Genomic DNA, 22,035 nt, shown 5'->3' with positions numbered 1-22,035 from the left:
AGATGTATTTCTGTAATCTTTAGTACCTGTAAAGTTCACAGGGTTTCAAAATTCCAGCCCTAGGAACAGACACTAGTCATTTTGGATTGTTGGTCATAGTGACATTGACCCAGATTACTACTGCAGGCCAGGTTTGTTGACAATTTTACTTGTCTTTCTTACCCATTCGATATGGTATCCAATTATTCACGTCGATTAGTTGCAAACAATAAGTGCTAGACAAACTTCTTGATTTAGATTTTGGATGGTCTCTTACTGCAGTTACAATTCTGCATACTTGTCTTAGTAAGCTCACAAGTAAATGATTGATTCACTACATCTATGCTTTCCCTTGTCATATTTGTTGTCAATATTCTTTTATGGTGGACCACCCTGTTTCAAAATACTGGAACCGCAGACATGAGTGAATAATATTTCTCTGTGTGATCTCTTCCATCATGTGTGGGCAACGAACACTGCATTATATAGAAAGAAAGTGACATTTCCAGCTTTTACATAGACTACGATCTTTTACATGGAATACAATCTGCCTACTCGCTTTGTGTCGCACTACCAGCACTCCACCCTTGAAGCTAAACATTATGCCACTCACAATTCCTTAGTTTATTCATTCAAATACGAAATTGATATGATTCTAATGTTCCTACTTTAGTTTTGAAATGTGTGTCTGCCTGTTATAGAGACATAAGAGGTTTGTATTTCTGTGTGTGGTCTGGTCAGCATGGTTGGGGGTGAACTTTGCATATGCAGGGGTTTATAGGGGGACACTCTTCGAGTTGAATCCGCAATGCATTCCATAGATAATCTGACTACTTTTTATGTTTTCATGAATCTCAGATTTTGAACAGCATTGTAATGATTATGAGCATGCGCGCATGAAAAGAATAAAGTAGAACAATGCCATGGCTGTCAAACTTGGCATTAAGGGACTGAAATCAAGTCTGGATGCAATGCAATGCAAACGCTCTCCACCTACAGATTCATGCTCAGAATATGATCCTAACAGTGATTCTGAGCTAGAGGGAAACCTAAGTCAATGTAGCTCCCTAGCGGAGGAGTCAGAGGCAGATGCCCTATCTTATTCACCCATCAAGGTGCTTGCTCCAACTTTCCAAGGTTATATTGGTCGCACATACCTTGCAACTGATGCTTTGCATTGCTTCTACTTTGTTGCACTGCCATTAACTTAGTTTACACATCGTGTATGTGAATACGCCCTGCCTATCCATTTTCAGTACATATTCCATCTATCATCATACCATATTTATCCATTCAAATGTTGTTCTTGTGTATCAGACGTTCAAAAGGAAGAGGGCGATTGCTGATCGCGAAGGAGCACGAGCAAAGTATTTGGAAAAGATAGTGACACCTGATAAATCAAATAGCCCGTTAAGTGTAGTTGCAATATCACCTGACCCACAAAACACCCCAACTCTAGCAGACTCTATCCCTACTACATTGGTCATTTCTGATGCCCCAACTCAGCAGACCCCAACTACAGCAAACAGTATGATGATGCCAGTTGACATAGCACCAGCTCTACGATGCAAAACCCCCATTCCAGCAAAGAGAATCCCTTTTCGAACCAGAGAGCCCTAATTGCAGCAAATAGGACCCATGTTCCATTTCTTCCCAGTTTAGAAGACAAAGCTTATATTGTTGTCAGGAACTTTGAGCACATCTTTCCTTCATGGAAAGATTATATCGCAGACACAGAACAATTTCCAGTCTTACACCACAACTTATGCGTAAGTAATGTACTAATGTTATTCATGGTAATTACTGGATATGTTTTTGCTGACAACAAGATTTCATTCTTTTAAATAGGCGATGATCAAACTGGATTGTCAAGACGAGCAAGGGTTGGTTGCGCTTTTCAAGCACTCGTTGATGAAGTATCGTTCCTACCCGAGGCAAGCGCACTTCGATGGCAAGCCTCTAAACGAAATTTCTGTAAAGTCTTCGGTGATACATTTATGAGATAGTGACTAAAATAATCTTTTTACACATTGGTCTCGTCTGCAGTGTAAGGTACTGTCTATGATATCACATCACAATTTGAACTATATTTCTGCATTTGCCTTAACATCTCACTTGTACAAAAACTGTTAGCAGAAGAACATTCATTCTCAAGGGACCACAAAATCTCGCAACTATACTGCACACTGCATTGCTCTTGTGAGTACCTCTTGCCCTGTATGACCATACTTACTTTCATAGCTGTTTGCTTATGTAGCATCACTGCACGTGTTAGCCTCGTTATCGTCCATTTGGTGGACATTATAAGATCCATATGGACTCTTACATAAATTTAGAATCAGCCCAATGCTTTTGAAGAGGTTTAGCTCTGCAGTCCTCTTGTAAGGACTGAACGTCGTCTATCACTGTACTTACATTAACAACTACTCCCTCCGTCCCATAATATAAGAACGTTTTGTATAGTACACTAGTGTTCAAAACACTCTTGTATTATGGGAAGAGGGATTGGTTCATTGTGTAGCATTCTGCATCTTATCTCCCTCGTCCACCATTTACTAAAAAATATTAGATCTATATTTAATCTTACCAAAAAGTTGAATACATAGACAATGCCAATGCAGAAGTGTAGCCCATTGCTCTTGTCAGTACATTTTGTCCTGTAACGCTTGTACTTCCAGGGATTGGTAGTTGATTATATAGCATCAATCTACATCTTATCTTCATTATCCTCTATCCCTTCAAGTATTATCATATCTACAATTACTCTCTACAAAATGTAGAGTTCAGGCAATGCTTACGAAGAAGATTCTATGCTGAAATTCTTGAGTTATCCTTCCCTTGACATGGAGAAGGGCATTATAAAGCCGGTGTTAACTGTTAATGTAAGTCAGTCCTTCTAAATCCTTTATCCTCAACTGCTATTTAATTTTCTCATACTCCCTATCGTTAATTGCTGTTTAGTTTGCTGTTTCTATCAAAATGCATGTTTGCAACAACCGTAAGTTCCAAGTTTTACTTGTAAATCCTTATTCATACCATGCACATTACTCAATACTCCCTATATGTATGCTTGTTTTTTGTGGATCTATAATCCAGTGTGTGGTGAAGTAGCCCACGTTTACACCTTGTCATCTCCTGTTTTATCTTACTGATGTGGCTGATGATATGAACAACATGCCATGCACATTAACAAAAATAGATACAATGATTGTCTTTGCCCTTCATCTATGCTTGCTATGTTAACATGGTAATCCAGTAGTGTGGTGAAGCTCCCCGCATTATGAACAATGCCAAATTATGCTATTGATATTTGAACTTACTCTTTATTTTCTAATTTGAAATTGGATGGAATTGATAGCACAATTATCATCTTTGTTTATACACGTGCAAAACCTGGCATCTCTCTGCTTGTTTCAGGGTGATATGCATGATGGCATGCACAAGTCAGCTGAAGGCTGTGAGACAAACCCAACATATATTGCAGCAAAGAAGGCAAAACATCTTGAAGATAGCGAGACAACCACAAAGTCTTGTTTTGATGCAGCGTTCAAGTTACTTGAGACTAGCAGTCAGACAAGCTCACAGAATTCACTGTCTGAATTAGTTCGACTTCTTTAGTCCCAAGTTCTAGCAGAAAAGCATTCCGCAACTCAACTTCGACTTGAAGTCCTATCTCTAAGAAAGATTGCGGAGAACACCAATGAGAACCTCATTGCTAAACAGATACACCTGGAAGCTATGACCGACATGCTAGGCCGGTCTCACAGCCTTGCTCAGCAGCTTGCGCAGCAGTTCCCGCACAAGGCTAACCTTTCTTGAATTGTCTTGGAAGTGGTCTCGGTTCAGTATTATTTTGTCACGCTGCAATGGTGCCCGGTTTTTGTAATCTGCTTCTTCGTTGCGCTTTATGATCACTAGTGGCGAACTTTGATGCCCAGTGGATGTAATATACCATAAATCCTTTGTTGTATAGTGTAGGTTTATTCTAAGTTACTATGCCATAATTTGTTTATTCTATAGAGTAGGTTTGTTCTTAATTCCTACCAGTTACTGCCATCATTCGCTATCTGAAAAAAAATCTGATGTAGTCGACCGGGCTGAAACATTCGCCTCTAACGGGCCTGGTTTTTAGTGGGCCACAATTGGCCCGGCCTGCAAATTTCTTGGGCTTGAATGGCCATTGGGGCCTTCACACTTTGCACCAGGCCCACAACTTACTCCGGCCTATATTCAGCCCAAATTTTAGTTGGACCTTTTGTGGACACAACGCTTGGTTTGGCCCATGTAGCTTTGGGCCATTAACAGGCTGAATATTCTGCTGGCCTGTCATGGCCCAGAAGAAACCATGGGCCTTTAGCAGGCCGAAATGCATGTTGGGCCTCAATTTTCACTAGTCATCGACGGCCCTTCAGCAGGCTGAAATGTAGACCGGGCCTTTTTGGCCCAGTTATATGATGGGCCGCTACCAGGCCGAAACATATCTCGGGCCTTAGTTGGCCCACTGATATCATGGGCCTTTAAGAGGCCCAAAGCTTAGTACAGGCATCAACGGGCCGAATTATACGACAGGCCTTTAACAGGACCAAAGTCACGTTGGGCTGAACTGTTGCCACCTTTATCACGGGCCGTTAGAGGGACAGATGTCGCGTCGGACCATATATGGCCCATGGGCAGCACAGGCCATTCCCAGGCCGAAAGACACACCGGGCTGAAATGGGCCCATGTCTACATCGGGCCCCTAGCAGGCCGAAAGTCACTGGGAAGTAATTGGGCCCAAATATTCGGCGAACAATTAACGGGCCAGATCTGGCTTCAGGCCGTAAATGGGCCTTGTTTAAACAGGCCATTATTGGGCTGGCCCACTAGTACCTGAGTAAGTACTATGGGCCTTTGACTGTGCCGGCCTTTTTAACCTATATGGGCCTCTGTTGGGCCCTGCCACGTGTCGACGTATCATAGGCATGTCTCCTCCAATGGATGGACGACATCTGGCCCACCGAGGAGCAGACACGTGGTTCCTCCAGCCAATGATGATTTTACACGTGGAAAATGCCTGTTGGTCCGGGATGTTAACGGGTTATCGGATCCAAACCGGAACCCAATAGCTTACACTCGACCCATTACGGTGGATGCCATGTGTCGGTCACCCTTGACGAAAGCACTTCTATGACGCGCGATTTATCGTCATGGAAGTGGACACTTCAGTGATAATAATTTTGGTAATGTCATGGAACACTTCTACGATAGCACAGGTATGACTATCTTGGTTCTGTCATAAAATCGTCACGGATGTACATGCATGACAGAAAACGTGACCTACTGTGACAAACACGTATAATCACGGAAGTGTATTTTTTTGTAGTGCTAGTTCATCTCTTCTGTTCAATCTTTGTACCAGAACTACAGATTGGTACTTGTGGGTGATTAGTAGTGTTGATTACATCTTGTAGTTGATTACTATATGGTTTATTTGGTGGAGGATTATATGTTCAGATCCATTATGCTATTTAATGCCCCTCTGATCTTAAGCATGATTGTCATTTGTGAGTAGTTACTTTTGTTCTTGAGGTCATGGGAGAAATGTTGTTGCAAGTAATCATGTGAATTTTATATGTGTTTGATATTTTGATGGTATGTATGTTGTGATTCCCTTAGTAGTGTCATGTGAACGTCGACTACATGACACTTCACCATATTTGGGCCTAAGGGAATACATTGTGGAGTAGTTATTAGATGATGGGTTACGAGAGTGACAGGAGCTTAAACCCCAGTTTATGCGCTATTCCATAAGGGACTGATTTGGATCCAAAAGTTTAATGCTATGGTTAGAATTTATTCTTAATACTTTTCTTGTAGTTGCGGATGCTTGCGAGGGAGTTAATCATAAGTAGGAGTTTTGTTCAAGTAAGAGCAACACCTAAGCACCGGTCCACCCACATATCAAATTATCAAAGTAGTGAACACAAATCAAACCAACATGATGAAAGTGACTAGATGAAATTCCCGTGTACCCTCAAGAACGCTTTGCTTATCATAAGAGACCGTTGGCATGTCCTTTTCCCAAAAAGGATTGGGCTACCTTGCTGCACTTTTGCTACTACTATTGTTACTTGCTTGTTACAAATTATCTTGCTATCAAACTACTCGTCACTTATAATTTCAGTGCTTGCAAAGAATACCTTCCTGAAAACCACTTTTCATTTCCTTTCGCTCCTCATTGGGTTCAACACTCTTACTTATCGAAAGGTCTATGATTGATACCTATACTTGTGGGTCATCAGGCCCACGGGGGTCTCCTCCACCGCCTCTCAGCTCTATAAATACCCAAATATTCCAAAAACCCTAGGAGAGTCAACGAAACACCATTCCAGCCGCCGCAAGTTCCAGAACAACGAGATCCAATCTAACACAATCACGCAGGGGCTCATCATCCTCATTGGTGCCTCTCCGATGATGCATAAGTAGTTCACCATAGACCTATGGTCCGTAGGCAGTAGCTAGATGGCTTCTTGATAACCCACAAGTGTAGGGGATCACAACAGTTTTTGAGGGTAGAGTATTCAACCCAAATTTATTGATTCGACACAAGGGGAGCCAAAGAATATTCTCAAGTATTAGCAGCTGAGTTGTCAATTCAGCCACACCTGAAAGACTTAATATCTGTAGCAAAGTATTTAGTAGCAAAGTAGTATGGAAGTAACGGTAATGGTGGCAAAAGTAACAGTAGCAGTTTTGTAGCAATCGTAACAGTGGCAACGGAAAAGTAACTTAGCAAAGATCAATCTGAAATGAGCTCATAGGCAATGGATCAATGATGGATAATTATGTCGGATGGCATTCATCATGCAGCAGTTATAACATAGGGTGACACGGAACTAGCTCCAATTCATCAATATAATGTAGGCATGTATTCCGTATATAGTCATACGTGCTTATGGAAAAGAACTTGCATGACATCTTTTGTCCTACCCTCCCGTGGCAGCGGGGTCCTATGGGAAACTAAGGGATATTAAGGCCTCCATTTAATAGAAAACCAGACCAAAGCATTAGCACTTAGTGAATACATGAACTCCTCGAACTGCGGTCATCACCGGGAAGTGTCCCGACTATTGTCACTCCGGGGTTGCCGGATCATAACACGTAGTAGGTGACTATGACTTGCAAGATAGGATCAAGAACACAAATATATTCATGAAAACATAATAGGTACAGATCTGAAATCATGGCACTCGGGCCCTAGTGACAAGCATTATGAAGGAAATATGCCCTAGAGGCAATAATAAAGTTGTTATTTATATTTCCCTATATCATGATAAATGTTTATTATTCATGCTAGAATTATATTAACTGGAAACTTGATACATGTGTGAATACATAGACAAAAGAAAGTGTCCCTAGTATGCCTCTACTTGACTAGCTCATAAATCAAAGATGGTTAAGTTTCCTGACCATAGACATGTGTTGTCATTTGATGAACGAGATCACATCATTAGGAGAATGATGTGATGGACAAGACCCATCTGTTAGCTTAGCATACTGATCGTTAAGTTCTATTGCTATTGCTTTCTTCATGACTTATACATATTCCTTTGACAATGAGATTATGCAACTCCCGAATACCGGAGGAACACTTTGTGTGCTATCAAACGCGACAACATAACTGGGTGATTATAAAGATGATCTACAGGTGTCTCCGAAGGTGTTTGTAGGGTTGGCATAGATCGAGATTAGGATTTGTCACTCCGAGTATCAGAGAGGTATCTCTAGGCCCTCTCGGTAATGCACATCATGATAAGCCTTGCAAGCAATGTGACTAATGAGTTAGTTACGGGATGCTGCATTACGGAATGAGTAAAGAGACTTGCTGGTAAGGAGATTATACTAGGTATGAGGATACCGACGATCGAATCTCGGGCAAGTAACATATCGATGACAAATGGAATGACGTATGTTGTCACTGTGGTTTGACAGATAAAGATCTTCATAGAATATGTAGGAACCAATATCAGCATCTAGGTTCCGCTGTTGGTTATTGAGCATCCAAGTCTCGGTCATGTCTACATAGTACTCGAACCCGTAGGGTCCGCACGCTTAACATTCGATGACGATTCGTATTATGAGTTATTGTTTTTGGTGACCGAAGATTGTTTGGAGTCCCGGATGAGATCACGGACATGGTGGGGAGTCTTGAAATAGTCGAGAGGTAAAGATTAATATATTGGACAATAGTATTTGGACACCGGAATGATTTCAGGACGTTTCAGATATTTATTGGAGTACCGAGGGGTTACCGGAACCCCCCGGCGAAAGTAATGGGCCTCATGGGCCATATGGGAGAGAGGAGGCAGCCCACAAGGGGTGGCCGCGCCTGTAACACCCCGGTGTAATGATGCTACAGTAATCCATAGGGTTAAGATAATCATTTTGCTAAATAAGTGTTTGATCATCATTGTCTCATGTCTCTTCCAAATTCCGCTTTGAATGCAAATTCAAATGCTAAGTGAAATTCACAATTGCTCAAACATGAAAACTAAAATGTTCATCTTGTGCCAAATAATGCATAATTAATATTGGTGGTGAACCAACATTTTTTGCAAAGTGTCTAAATGGCCTAAAATAGCTAAAACAGAAAGTTTTTAAAAGAAAAGGCAAAAGTTAAAAAATAAAAGAAAAGGAAAAGCAGAGGGGAGAGAAAGCCCCTGCCCCACTTGGGCTTCAGCCCACGCCCCCTCCTGGGTCGCTCCTTCCCCTCCCTGTTCCTCCGACCGTGCCCACGGTCGCCGCCGAACCCACCTTGCCGACTACGCCGCTACAGGCACCGCGGGGAGGATAAGGACGCCAGCGTCGGCGCCCTGGCTTTCGCCGAGATCTTTTCCCCCTCACCCACTTCCCTCTTCTCCCTCTCCCTCTCCTTCGTTTTGGAGAGGAGGCCGACGCGGTCGCCGCCGTGCCTCGCCCGTCCTCGCGGCCACTGAGCCCCGTTCGCCTCGCCATCGTGCCCATCATCTCCGCCATCGTCGTCTACCCCGTCCCTGTCCGTGAGCGCGTGCCTGGAGCCACTACGGGGAGCGGATCGAGCCGCCCCCTTTCGCCTCTGTCACCGGCGAACTCCGTCGTCTTCGACAACTGCTGCTGCTACTAAGCTTACACCAGCCCACCTTGTGCCTCCCCGGTGAGCTCCTCTTCCTTCTCCCTCTCCTTGCTGACTTTGGCGCGCCCCCTAGCTGCTTCCCCCACACGCGCCCGAACGCAACACCGCGGAGCTCGTCGCCGACGAGTCTCCGGTGACCAGTTGGTCACGGGCGTATGCCCATTAGCTTCACCACGTCACGCAGCACCTGCCTAGCCCTTTCGCCCGAGCAGTAGCATGCCGTAGCTCCGTTTCATCGTCACCCATAGCCGCTCTGCCGCAAACCTTGTCGCCGGCGCCATTTCCGGCCAAGTCCGTCCATGCCACCTCCACCAATCGACGCGGCGTCGAGTGGCCGTTTGAACGGACCTAGCCGTGCACCGAACGGCGCCGTAAAATGCGAATCCCACGAGGCCCAAGCGGCTCCGCCGCATTCTAGCATCACCGGCGGCGAGACGCCGGCCGCCGCCGACGTGGCTGGCGGAGCCCCACCCCTGGCTCACTGCCAGTGGGCCCCATGGGCCCCAGTTGACTGGGTTGACCCAGTCAACTGCTGACTAGGCAGCCCAGTGCCACTGACATGCGGGCCCCACCGCCGAGTTAATTAATTAAAATGATTTTTTATTAAACTTAATTAGTTTAGTCAATTACCTATGACAGGTGGGGTCCAGTAGCTAATTAACCCAGATTAGTTAGCTTAATCCACTCTTAGACTAACAAAGGCAGACATGTGGGTCCCAGTGGCCCCACTGGTCAGGTTTGACCTGGTCAGCCGCTATGTTGACTGCTTACGTCATCAACACATCATGCTGACATCTTTTTCCATTTATGTTATTTTTTAAATAATTTCAGAATGTGTTTTAAACTTGCAAAAATCATAGTAATTAAACCGTAGCTCCAATGAAAATGTTTTCTATATGAAAGTTGCTTAGAAAAACGTGTGGGCGTCCTAGGAATGGGAGTCCCCAGACTTGCCTACCTACGGCCCACGGCATGGCTCCACCAGCGGCCCTGTATGGCTCATCTTCATCATCAAACACTCAAGACCCTCGCGAGGGGCCAAGCCTCGTGAGGCGGACGACGCAAGACCTCCTCGGGGCGGGGGGGGGGGGCTCACTAGGCTGGCTCGCGAGGGGCGGAGAGATCAAGGCGAGGGGCACCTCACGAGGTTTCTGTGACGCAAGCCATGACGACCCAGGCTAGGTGGGCGCGACAGCGCGCAGCGTACTCGTTTCCTCTTTGGTGCTAAAGGGGCAAGCACAGGCGAGGAGTCCCGAGGCATCAGGCAAAGGTTTCCATATCCGTGCAACGAGACCAAGACCACCAGGACGGCTGGATGGAGGTCACCGTGGACCCCAAGACGGCGTCATCACTAGAGCCTTTGGCAGGCGAAGATCACCTTTAGTCAGGATAATATGTACTAGTTGTCTCCCTTCAAATATGGCCTTTATTGGATCCCTTCCCGCCTACACTTGGGAAGAGGATCAGGGCCTCTATAAATAGGACTAGCCACCACAGTAGGAGGCAACTGATCTTGGGCTACTCAGATCATCCTCATCCACACAAACTCATCAAGCACAAGAGCACCTCTCCTCAGGAGGCTGTTCTTCCCCTGTAACTGTTCATCCTCAGCCCAAGAGGCAATCCACCACACCACACTGGAGTAGGGTATTACACCACATCGGTGGCCCGAACCAGTATAAACCTTGTGTCTCTTGTTTTGTGAGTTCAACGCGCTGAGCTTTGAGATCACGGTGAGGGCGTGAGCTAGGGGGAGGAGAGATCTTCGTGCACACCCCAGAGTTCGAACCTCAAGGGTTTTGCCGGAACCCAAAATCCGACATTTGGCGCGCCAGGTAGGGGTGCGCCGAAGCCTCTCTACCATCAGCAGACCCGCCAGCACTCCACGGTGCCGATGTCCGGCGACCTGAGAGCCAACGCCGACCACTGGGCGGCTTGGCCAGCCCGGGCGGTGTCAACCGCCCAAGAAGACCCCAACTCCGCGCTTCAGGCGGCACACGCGCCGCCAAACGCTGCAGGGCACGGGCGGCGCAGCCCGACGCCATCCACCCTTACCCCGCGGCGCGCGCGGACCGCTGCAAGGGCCTCAAGCTATGCCGCGCCGATGGCGCCGCACACCTGGCGGGAACAAGCGAACATGAGGGCTGCGCTCATAGTGCCGCGGGAGCTGCTGCGGTGCCGACTAATGGAGAGCGGCCAAGATGCATTGCTGGAGCACGTTGCCGAGCTATTGGATGCCGCAGCCAGGGGTACGCCGCCTTTGTGCTCCTTGCTTACACCTCAGGCTGCGGCCGGATCGCACGGTGGGCCTCGACGAGCCCGCGCGCCCCCGAGCGCACCAGGAGATTTTGTCAGCATCGGCGCAACCAGCGGCGCCGGACACCCAACTGCACATGTGCCTTCCCCGATGGGCGCAGGCGTGAGCGTTGTCACCCACGGTCCCGGCAGGATGCTTCCCTACCATCTGCAGAGCGGCGCACCGGGCCAGGCGATGTGGAGCACAGGGCACTTCGGTGAGGTTTCCGAGGCGACGCCTCCGGAGGCCTATGTGCCCCGCATGATGGACCAAGAGTACACGCTGGAAGATGACCCTGGCTCGTTCCTCGAGCCGGGTTGGGAAGAGGAGACGCTAGAAGTTGAGGCCTTCCAGGAGCCACCCGGGAGCCTCGCCGACCACGCCGGCGACAACGGCTATAGGGTACCACTAATATCTCAGGAGCAGGCTTACGCTAACCATGGGTCACAAGTGAATCAGGTCACAGCGATGGATGACGGCCCCAGCACGACAGTCCCCCTTCCACCAGGAGAAGCGCACTAAGGACTGTGCGGGAGGAACCAGGAGCAAGGCCCCTCCTCGCATCGCACGGAGCAAGGCGTCGCCCGGAGGTAGGCCCTCTGCCGGGGAGGCGCTGGCAAGCCATCCCCCCGGTAGAGGGCCCGTGGTCGCCGAGGGCGCCGCTAGCGTCCCCTTTGCCCCTTGGCATTGTCCTGGTTTCCGGACGTCCCAACGGTGGTCGAGGGCGGCGCAAGGCGGGGCCCTCGCCTGGCGATATGAAGCAAGGCTCATGCCTATGAAGGTCTCCACTCGTGACACTCTCACGTAATAATGAGTGGGCCTGTACACGCCCCGGAGTCTCCGGAGTGCCGCCCTCGGGCCTCGGGGACTCCCGCCCACATCCTAGTGGAAGCACCATGCTCCGCGCTGGTCATCGACACTATCCCCCAATGACTATGCTCACAGCTAGTGAAAGCACTTAGCTCCGCGCTGGTGGGAAGACAAGAAGACTAGATAGGTGCCAGACGCGGCCATTTGCTTTTGCTCCCTTTTCTGTAGCTCGGACTTGTAGCTTTCAATTTTGAATTTGAAGTCGTATTTCCATTAGCAGTCATGGGGTGGGCATCCTTTCTCGTTCGTGTTGATTTCGTGAGTTTGTGGAATCGTGTTTTGTTTGGGATTTCCGTCCGCTATTTCCCCCCCTTCCTAGTGCCTCGCGGGCGGGGGCTGGCGGCAGCGTGCACACGCTATGCGCGCACCTTGCCATTACTAGCGCTTGCTTCTCGCGAGGCCCTCTCGGGTGGACCGGCAGACCCCTCAGGAAACCAAAACCTCATGAGCTAGTGAGGGGCTCCCTTCAGAGGGAATGCACATCCGTAACCGCCAAACCAGCTTGAAGCTCGACTGAACCAAAGTAAGTTACATCAGCAAGCCCGCAAGGGGTGTCGCGAGCTCACAAAAGCACACTTTAAGCCTAGCCTAGGGAATCAAGTGGTGGTCTATTTACATGAGGGGCTCCCCCTCCACAAAATTCTCTTACATCAAGAGGGGCCGTACCGAAGCTTTTTGCGTGCAGGTTCAAAATAAGGGAGTACGGGCTCAAACGGACATGTCGCTCGCCTCATCTCTTGAATCGCTTCCGGAGAGGCTGCCGGCGCCGTCGCTGTCGTCGCCTCCACCGCCATCAACCACGTCGCCCTCATCTGCTGCAACCACCACCGCGTCGCCGTCAGAAGCAAAGGCCGTAACAAGGGCATCCACATTGTCATCCACCCAGTGCGCTAGGTTGTCTTGGATGACCTCAGGCACTGGGGCAATGGCGGCGTCAAAATTGAAGTCAGGATTGGTGTTCAGAAGGTGGCTGAAGACGCGAGAGAACGCGCGCCCAAGGAGGCCCCGACTCTTTTCGTCCACAAGCTCGCGAGCCCTTTCAGCTCGGCTCTCTAGGCACGTCACGACGTCTGTGAAGAAGCGAAGATGGCTGGCATAGTCCTCGGCGTGTCGGTGGGGAGCGTGCTCATCGCAGATGGTACCAAGCGTACGATTGGCTCTCGTCCTGAGGTCTCGAAGCATGGGGACATGCTCGCGCAGTAGCGTCTGACGGCGAAGCGCCTCCTCCCTGCTCTGCTGCGCGAAGGACTCGGTGCTGGCAACCCGCTGCTGAAGGGAGAGCAGCTCGGCACGGGCGGAGGCCACCTCGGCCTGCACAGAGATTAGGGCAGCCGCAACGGCTTTCTCGCGCTGTTCCGCCTCGGCCAGCCCTAACCTGAGGGCAGTGGTCCTGCCCACAGCTTCGGCTTCCACGAGCTTCAACTTCAGGTCGTACCTGCCAACGAGGTCCGCGCGAGCCTCGGCCACCCGGCGGTCGACCTCCTCCTGGGCCTTGGCCTCGCACGCACCGACATCATCCTCTGCTTGGGCGACCTAGCGCTCCCTCATCTCCAACCGCTCAACCTCGAGGCTGCGCTCCGTGGCCTCTAGCAGCAATGCTTCCTCGCGCCTCGAGATCTCTTCCCCGTTGAACGGTGCATCCATCATCGACGCCAAGGCGGCTCTGCGCGCCTCCACCTGCTACTCCAAGGAAGCGTTGAAGGCCTGGAGCTCCCGCCTGCGCTCCTCGGCAACCGCGCAGCGATGGTCTGCCTCCCTGGCCTCCTCCAAGGCTTGGGCGCTGGCCTCGCGCGAGGTTGCCAGGGATGCCTCGGCCTTTGCATTCGCATGCTCATGCTGAAGGCGCCCGAGGTTAATAACCACCTTCAGTTGATGCCACTCCTCCACCAGCCGGAGACCCTCGGCCTCAAGGCGCGCGTCAACATCCACGAGTTCTTTGCCGAGTCGGCTCAGCGCGCCCATTGCCTCCTAAAAGAGCTCGTGGCGGATGACACTCCGCTCGTGCGCAAACTTAAGCGTGCGACTAGGTCCGTCCCCCACGGCGGGGGTTGCCGAAGGGATCCGAAGTGGCTCGCTCCCTTCTAGCAGGGGGCTGGGGGTTGGCGCTTCCCCAATCGCCGTTCGAGCCTCGGCAGGGGCCCGGACGGGTGAGAGCTTGTTGCTTGAAGAAGAAGCCGGGATCAGGGTCATCCAGCCGCCGTCCATAACCAAGGGTGGAGCCCTTGGCACACTTCCCGTGCTCCGGACTGGGCCACGAAGGAAGGGCAGCAGGAGTGCAGGATCAAGGCGCCAGACCGGCGCGCTCATCTCCCCCGCCGATCTTGCACAAAGCATGGCAGGCCGGCGTGGGATGCTCAGAGTCAGCGAAGTGTGCGAGGTAGGAGGAGGTTGCTCTTCAGAAGATCTCGTCATCCTGGCGAAAGGGGGCCTGAGAAGCCATGATTAGGAGGGAAGATGGCACCCAAGAAACCACAAGGATAAGGTACTTACTCGTCCACGGCGATGTACTTCCTCTGCTTCAATGGCCGGAAGGCATCACCACTGCAGCTTGGAGACCCATTCCTCTTGCGGAGCACATCAAAGTCCAGACGGAGCCGGCCGAAGCCTTGGACACGGCAACCAGCGCAGGGCGCGGCCGGTGAGGCGCCCGAGGAGATGACCTCGGGAGTGTTGGGCTGAGGGGGGCCCTCGGGCTCCGCCTCATGATGACCTGCTGAGGCCTCAGGGGCTTCAGCCTCAAGAGCAGCTGATCGTGTCGCCCCCTCAACCGTCACCTCAGGGCAGAAGTCATGAGCTCCAGGGGATGGCGCCTCAGGAGCTTCGAGCGGTGTTGGCGCCCCAGCAGCCGCGCCTCCATCCTCCAGCAGCATTTGCCCCCCTGCATCCACTCTTGCGGTGAACTCGGCGCTGGCGGCAAGGAGGGGAGTCATGGGAACAGGGTTCTCGCGGGGCCCTTCAAGGCCAGTCGGGCGCAGCCCCCACTCATCGAAAGGGGGCACCTGCTTCGAGAACTCCACCCTGTTCGAGCAGCAGTACAGAAGACAGCCTTCCTGCGGCATGTCGGCTGGTGAAGGGTCGCCGGTAAGAACCTCGAGCTCCGTTCGACGTGCCTCAAGGGGAAGCCTGGACTCTTGTAGCCACATATGGTCCGTGCTGCCGGACAGGGCCCACATCGGACGGGAATGGCGCTGAAGCGTAGCGACGCGGCGCCGGATGAACTCCATCACCATGGGCGCAGTTATGCCAAGGCCTTTCAGCCTCTTCAACCGGAGCCAGACGAAGGCAAGGCGCGGGTCGGCGAGCCGCTCGTGGCCCCAGCCAAAGCTGGGGACGGCGGGAGCCGACGGAGGCGAGAGCAGGGGGCTGAGCACTCCGACATCCACATACACCCACCGTGTCCGAAACCCGCTCACGGTCGGTGGGAGTTCAAAGTCAATCCCCGAGCCGGCCGTCGCCGCCACAGCCTGGAAGCTCAGGCACCCCAAGCACTGCCGAGGGTCGGTTAGGTGCAGCAAGAAGAAATGGCCCAGGAGGGCCACGGAGGGGGCAATACCCACCATGGCCTCACAGACGAAGGCAAAGATGGCAAGAAGGGCGACGGATTGGGGATCTAGGTGCAGCATATGGATCTGATAGTGGGAGAGCATGGCGTTGAAGAAGGCGGAGAAGGGAGGAACTAGGCCAGCCCACAGAGCGTCAATGAAGAATTGGACATCGGTGGCTGCCCTGTCAATGGAGGCGCAGGATGCGGGCTAGGCCACCGTCCTCCCCCATTCGTTGAAGTCAGCGGCGAGTGCTGGGCGGACCTTGTCCATGGCTTCCTGGTTGAGCGCCAACGACCGACCCACGGCGGGTTCGACGGCCGGAGGTGGCCCGGCAGAAGACTGAGACTTCTTCTTCCCCTTCTCTGTCCGCCGTGGCACCATGGCGATGAGGAGGGCCGAGCTCAGGTCGGATTGGAAGAGGAGGTTATTGTTTCGGGAAGGCGGAAGAGTTGGAGGGGCGCGTCACCAGCAATGGGGGGATAACTATGTAGGTCACGGTGGCCGCCTAGGCAGGCGGATATCAAGGCTGCGTGGGGAAGCGGGGCCGCCCATGTCAGATCAATTTGCACGCGTCAGCCGAGGCTGCAGGGTGTTGGGGCCCGCGGCGCTCCGCACTTGCCCCTTGGCTTTGCCTCGAAGCCAAGTCCGAGCGCGCCTTGGGCCCGGGGGCTACTGTCGGCGTCCTCGGAACGGGGGTACCTAGACTTGCCTGCCTGCGGCCCACGGCGTGGCTCCACCAGCGGCCTGTATGGCCCATCTTCATCAACAAACACTCAAGACCCTCGCGAGGGGCCAAGCCTCGCGAGGCAGACGACACAATACCTCCTCGGGGGCAGCCTCAATAGGCTGGCTCGCGAGGGGCACCTCGCGAGGTTTCAGTGATGCAAGCCATGACGACCCAGGCCAGGCGGGCGCCAGAGCGTGCAACATACTTGTTTCCTCTTTGGTGCTAAAGGGGGAAGCGCAGGCGAGGGGTCCCGAGGCATCAGGCAAAGGTTTCCATATTGGTGCAACGAGACCAAGACCAGCAGGACGGCAGGATGGAGGTCACCGTGGAGCCCAAGACGGCGTCACCACCAAAGCCTTTGGCAGGCGAAGACCACCTTTAGTCAGGATAATATGTACTAGTTGTCTCCCTTCAAATTTGGCCGTTGTTGGATCCCTTCCCGCCTACACTTGGGAAGAGGACCAGGGCCTCTACAAATAGGACTAGCTACCACAGTAGGAGGCAACTAATCTTGGGCTACTCAGATCATCCTCATCCACACAAACTCATCAAGCATAAGAGCACCTCTCCTCAGGAGGCTGTTCTTCCCCTGTAACTGTTCATCCTCAGCCCAAGAGGCAATCCACCACACCACACTGGAGTAGGGTATTACACCACATCGGTGGCCCGAACCAGTATAAACCTTCTGTCTCTTGTTCTGGGAGTTCGACGCGCTGAGCTTTGAGATCGCGGTGAGGGCGTGAGCTAGGGGGAGGAGAGATCTTCGTGGGCACCCTAGAGTTCGAACCTCAAGGGTTTTGCCATAACCTGAAATCCAACAAAACGAGACGAATCCGAATACGCGGTCCGTTTACCTGTTAGATGCCTCTAACTATCTGGACATGGAGCATTCCCCCTCCGGTCATGTGTTTGACATAGGTCCGGAACCGGGACAACATTCCCGGTTGAATTCCCCCTTCACCTATATCGTGTAGTACTACGTTAGGTCGACCCTAGTTCTGCTTTTCGTCATGTCATGCTTAGTGTTGCCTCTGTTTGCTCTGTATTTACTGTTTCTTCCCCCTCTTCTCTCCAGTAGACCCCAAGACCGATGATGCCCCTATGATCGACTACGTCACTGACGACACTTCTTCCTTTTCAGCAGAGCTTCCAGGCAAGCCCCCCCCTTTGATCATCCCGATATCGCCCATTCCATTCTCTCATGCTTGCATTAGATTTTGCTACTGTAATTGATTGCTCCTATTCTGATGCATAGCCTGCTTATTGTTACCTACCTGCTTATCCCAAACTGCTTAGTATAGGTTGGTTAGTGATCCATCAGTGACCCCCACCTGGCCCTTGTTGCCCCTGCTTCATCATCGACGACTTGATCAATGTGATCGACGACCAGAGCCCGACAGCTCATGCCCCTTTTGTTGCTCGACTCTGCAGAGTTACCATCGAGTGCCGAGGGTGGAACCTCATACATCACTCCTGATGATATCTCTGTAGTGTAGCTATTAGGTCGTGGTCATCGAGGGTGATTTCCTCCTTAACCACTTCCGATACAACTCTGTCGTGCAACCCCTCAAGTGAGAACCTCAAGGGTGGTTCCTTAGGGTTCCCCTTGGTGTTAGACACACAGTTACTATGGTAACTATGACTTTACACTGAACCATGTTACTAAAGACGGGTCGGCCCTGAGGGGTACCCGCGCGAGCTTAATTGCGAGTGATGTGGAGTCGGGTTGACCTGGAAGGTGCCCGCGAGATACTTACGAGGTGTGGCCGGGCATTCTTAGCCCTTGCCGCAAGTCCTCGAGACGGGTGACAGGGTCACATCGATCGTGAGTCTCTGCTCGTTACCGCGTGCTCCTAATCCACTACGATTTGGATATTTGATCTGAGGGGCCTCGGCCTGATAGCACTAACCATCACGTGGGCATAGTATGGGTGTTCTGCGTCGTATACATCAGCTGAAGCTTAATAGACGTCAGCGACTGAGCAGCGCGCGCCGGGTTGGACTACATAAGCACCTGCCTTTTTTTAAGGAGGTAGCTCGGTCTACTCACCGGCCGCGTACGCAACGTGTAGGAGTTCCCGGGGCAATGGCCCATGACCCCTGGGGGCATAGGTTTAGTCCGGCGTGCTGACCTATCTATTTAGCCTAGGTCGGGTTCCGGTGTATTGTTTGACCGAGGCCGGGCATGACCCAGTAAAGTGTGTCCGGCCGGAGTTAAGCGAGCGTGGTAGGTAAGTTGGTGCACCCCTGTAGGGAAGAAAACATCTATCGATAGCCTGTCCTATGGTAATGGACACTTGGAGTTGTATCCTGATCGATACAACTAGAACTGGATACTTGAGGTGATAACTGGATAGTATGGCTCTGGGATTGCTTTCTCGCAGGGAGTCGAGAAAGGATCTCTGGCCGAGGTTGATAACACTACTACTACTTTACTTTATGCTACTCTTATCTCTTCTGATGCTGCAAGATGCTTGGAGCTGCTTGAAGATGCTAGTCTTCGATAGGCTAGGCTTTCCCCCTTCTCTTCTGGCAATCTGCAGTTCAGTCCACAGATACAACCCTTTCATTTGATACCAATGCATACTTAGTATAGATCTGATGCTTGCGAGTACTTTGGATGAGTACTCACGGTTGCTTTGCTACCCCCTTTTCCCCCTTTCTTCTTATTTCCGGTTGATGCAACCAGATGCCGGAGCCCTGGAGACAGACGCCACCGCCGATGCCTACTACTATGTGGAGACCGCCAACGACCAGGAGTAGTTAGGAGGTCCCAGGCAGGAGGCCTTGCCTTTTCGGTCGATGTTGCTTTTGTCCTAGCCTTCTTAAGGCAAACTTGTTCAACTTATGTCTGTACTCAGATATTGTTGCTTCCGCTGACTCTTGTGTTTTCGAGCTTATGTATTCGAGCCCTCGAAGCCCATGGCTTGTAATATAAAGCTTGTATTATTTTATTTGTGTCTAGAGTTGTGTTGTGATATCTTCCCGTGAGTCCTTGATCTTGATCGTACACATTTGCGTGTATGATTAGTGTATGATTGAATCGAGGGCGTCACAAGTTGGTATCAGAGCCGACGGCCTGTAGGTAGCCCCCTTCCAACTCCTTGGCCGAAGTTGAGTCTAGTCACTACAAAACTTTTACTAACATGGTTGTGTGTCTTACGGGCCCACGTCGCCATTGGGTGGTATTAGGATCTTTTACTCCTTGTCTATACTCTCGGACTCTGATCTCTCTTCCATTCGGGTTAAATGAATTTACTAGCTCTAACATTAGGATCCCGTGACCACATTCACCCCAAAGTTGGATAAGCCATAGATATTCCTTAGAATAGTATTCTGAATAGTACACACACTCTCGTGGTGACTACTATGTGGTATCCATCGTACCTCTTTCACTATGCATGTTTCATCATGAATGATCCTTTGTCTTTACAAATGCTCGATGCTGAACTACCCCTGTTACATGTTAGCAAGATGGTTAGACCAGCTGGTCGTGGCCGTGGTGCCAACGGTCCACCACCGCCCGAATTCTTTGCTGGAATGATGCAACAGTTTGAGCTGAACCGCCAGTTCATGGAAGGAATGATGGCTCAGTTTCCTCGTCCGAATATGAATCAGCAGCCAGCCCCAGTAACTTTGCAGGACTTCTTGCGCTTCAACCCGACCATCTACCGCAGCTCAACTCATTCCCTTGACGCCGATGATTGGCTCCGCGACATCACGTATGAAATGGAGTCTGCTAGTGTGGCCCCTACTAGCTACGTCACCTTTGCATCCTTCTTTTTGAAGGGTCCCGCTGCTCAATGGTGGGACAGCACCAGGCGTACCCTACCTGCTGAAACAGTCATCACTTGGCCGGATTTCCAAGCCACTTTCCGTGCCCGCTTCATTCCTCAAGGAAATCATGGACAAGAAGAAGCGAGAGTTTTGCAGCCTCTCCCAAGGCAACAAGTGTGTAGATGCTTATCAGCGGGAATTCTTGGCCTTGTCCCGTTACGCTGAAGAAGACATTGCTACTGATGCTCGTAAGTGATACGTCTCCAATGTATCTATAATTTTTGATTGTTCCATGCTATTATATATTCTGTTTTGGATGTTTAATGGGCTTTATCATACATTTTTATATTATTTTTGGGACTAACCTATTAACCGGAGGCCCAGCCCGAATTGTTGTTTTTTTGCCTATTTCAGTGTTTCGAAGGAAAGGAATATCAAACGGAGTCCAAACGGAATAAAACCTTCGGGAACGTGATTTTCGGAACAAACATGATCCAGAGGACTTGGAGTGGACGTCAAGAAATCACCGAGGAGGCCACGAGGCAGGCGGGCGCGCCCTCTACCCTCGTGGGCCCCTCGTAGCTCCACCGACCTACTTCTTCCTCCTATATATACCTACGTACCCCCAAACCATCAGATACGGAGCCAAAACCCTATTTCCACCGCCGCAACCTTCTGTACCCGTGAGATCCCATCTTGGGGCCTTTTTCGGCACTCCGCCGGAGGGGGCATTGATCACGGAGGGCTTGTACATCAACACCATAGCCTCTCCGATGATGTGTGAGTAGTTTACCTCAGACCTTCGGGTCCATAGTTAGTAGCTAGAGGGCTTCTTCTCTCTCTTTGGATCTCGATACAAAGTTCTTCTCGATTCTCTTGGAGATCTATTTGATGTAATTCTTCTTTTGCGGTGTGTTTGTCGAGATCCGATGAATTGTTGGTTTATGATCAAGATTATCTATGAACAATATTTGAATCTCCTCTGAATTCTTTTATGTATGATTGGTTATCTTTGCAAGTCTCTTAGAATTATCAGTTTGGTCTGGCCTACTAGATTGATCTTTCTTGCAATGGGATAAGTGCTTAGCTTTGGGTTCAATCTTGCGGTGCTTGATCCCAGTGACAGTAGGGGAAATGACACGTATTGTATTGTTGCCATCAAGCATAACAAGATGGGGTTTATATCATATTGCATGATTTTATCCCTCTACCTAATGTCATCTTGCTTAAAGTGTTACTCTGTTCTTATGAACTTAATACTCTAGATGCATGCTGGATAGCGGTCGATGTGTGGAGTAATAGTAGTAGATGCAGGCAGGAGTCGGTCTACTTGTCACGGACGTGATGCCTATATACATGATCATACCTAGATATTCTCATAACTATGCTCAATTCTATCAATTGCTCGACAGTAATTCGTATACCCACCGTACTACTTATGCTATATTGAGAGAAGCCACTAGTGAAACCTATGGCCCCCGGGTCTATTTTCCATCATATTAATCTTCCGTCAACAAGCTATTTCTTTTGTCGTTTATTTTGCTTTCTTTACTTTTAGTCTTTATCATAAAAATACCAAAAATATTATCTTATCATCTCTATCAGATCTCACTTTTGCCAGTGGCCGTGAAGGGATTGACAACCCCTTTATCGCGTTGGTTGCAAGGTTCTAATTTGTTTGCGTAGGTGC

Source organism: Aegilops tauschii, chromosome 2 (genome assembly GCF_002575655.3).
Source record: "Aegilops tauschii subsp. strangulata cultivar AL8/78 chromosome 2, Aet v6.0, whole genome shotgun sequence".
Classification (NCBI taxonomy): domain Eukaryota; kingdom Viridiplantae; phylum Streptophyta; class Magnoliopsida; order Poales; family Poaceae; genus Aegilops; species Aegilops tauschii.
Note: the sequence above shows the minus strand (reverse complement) of the source record.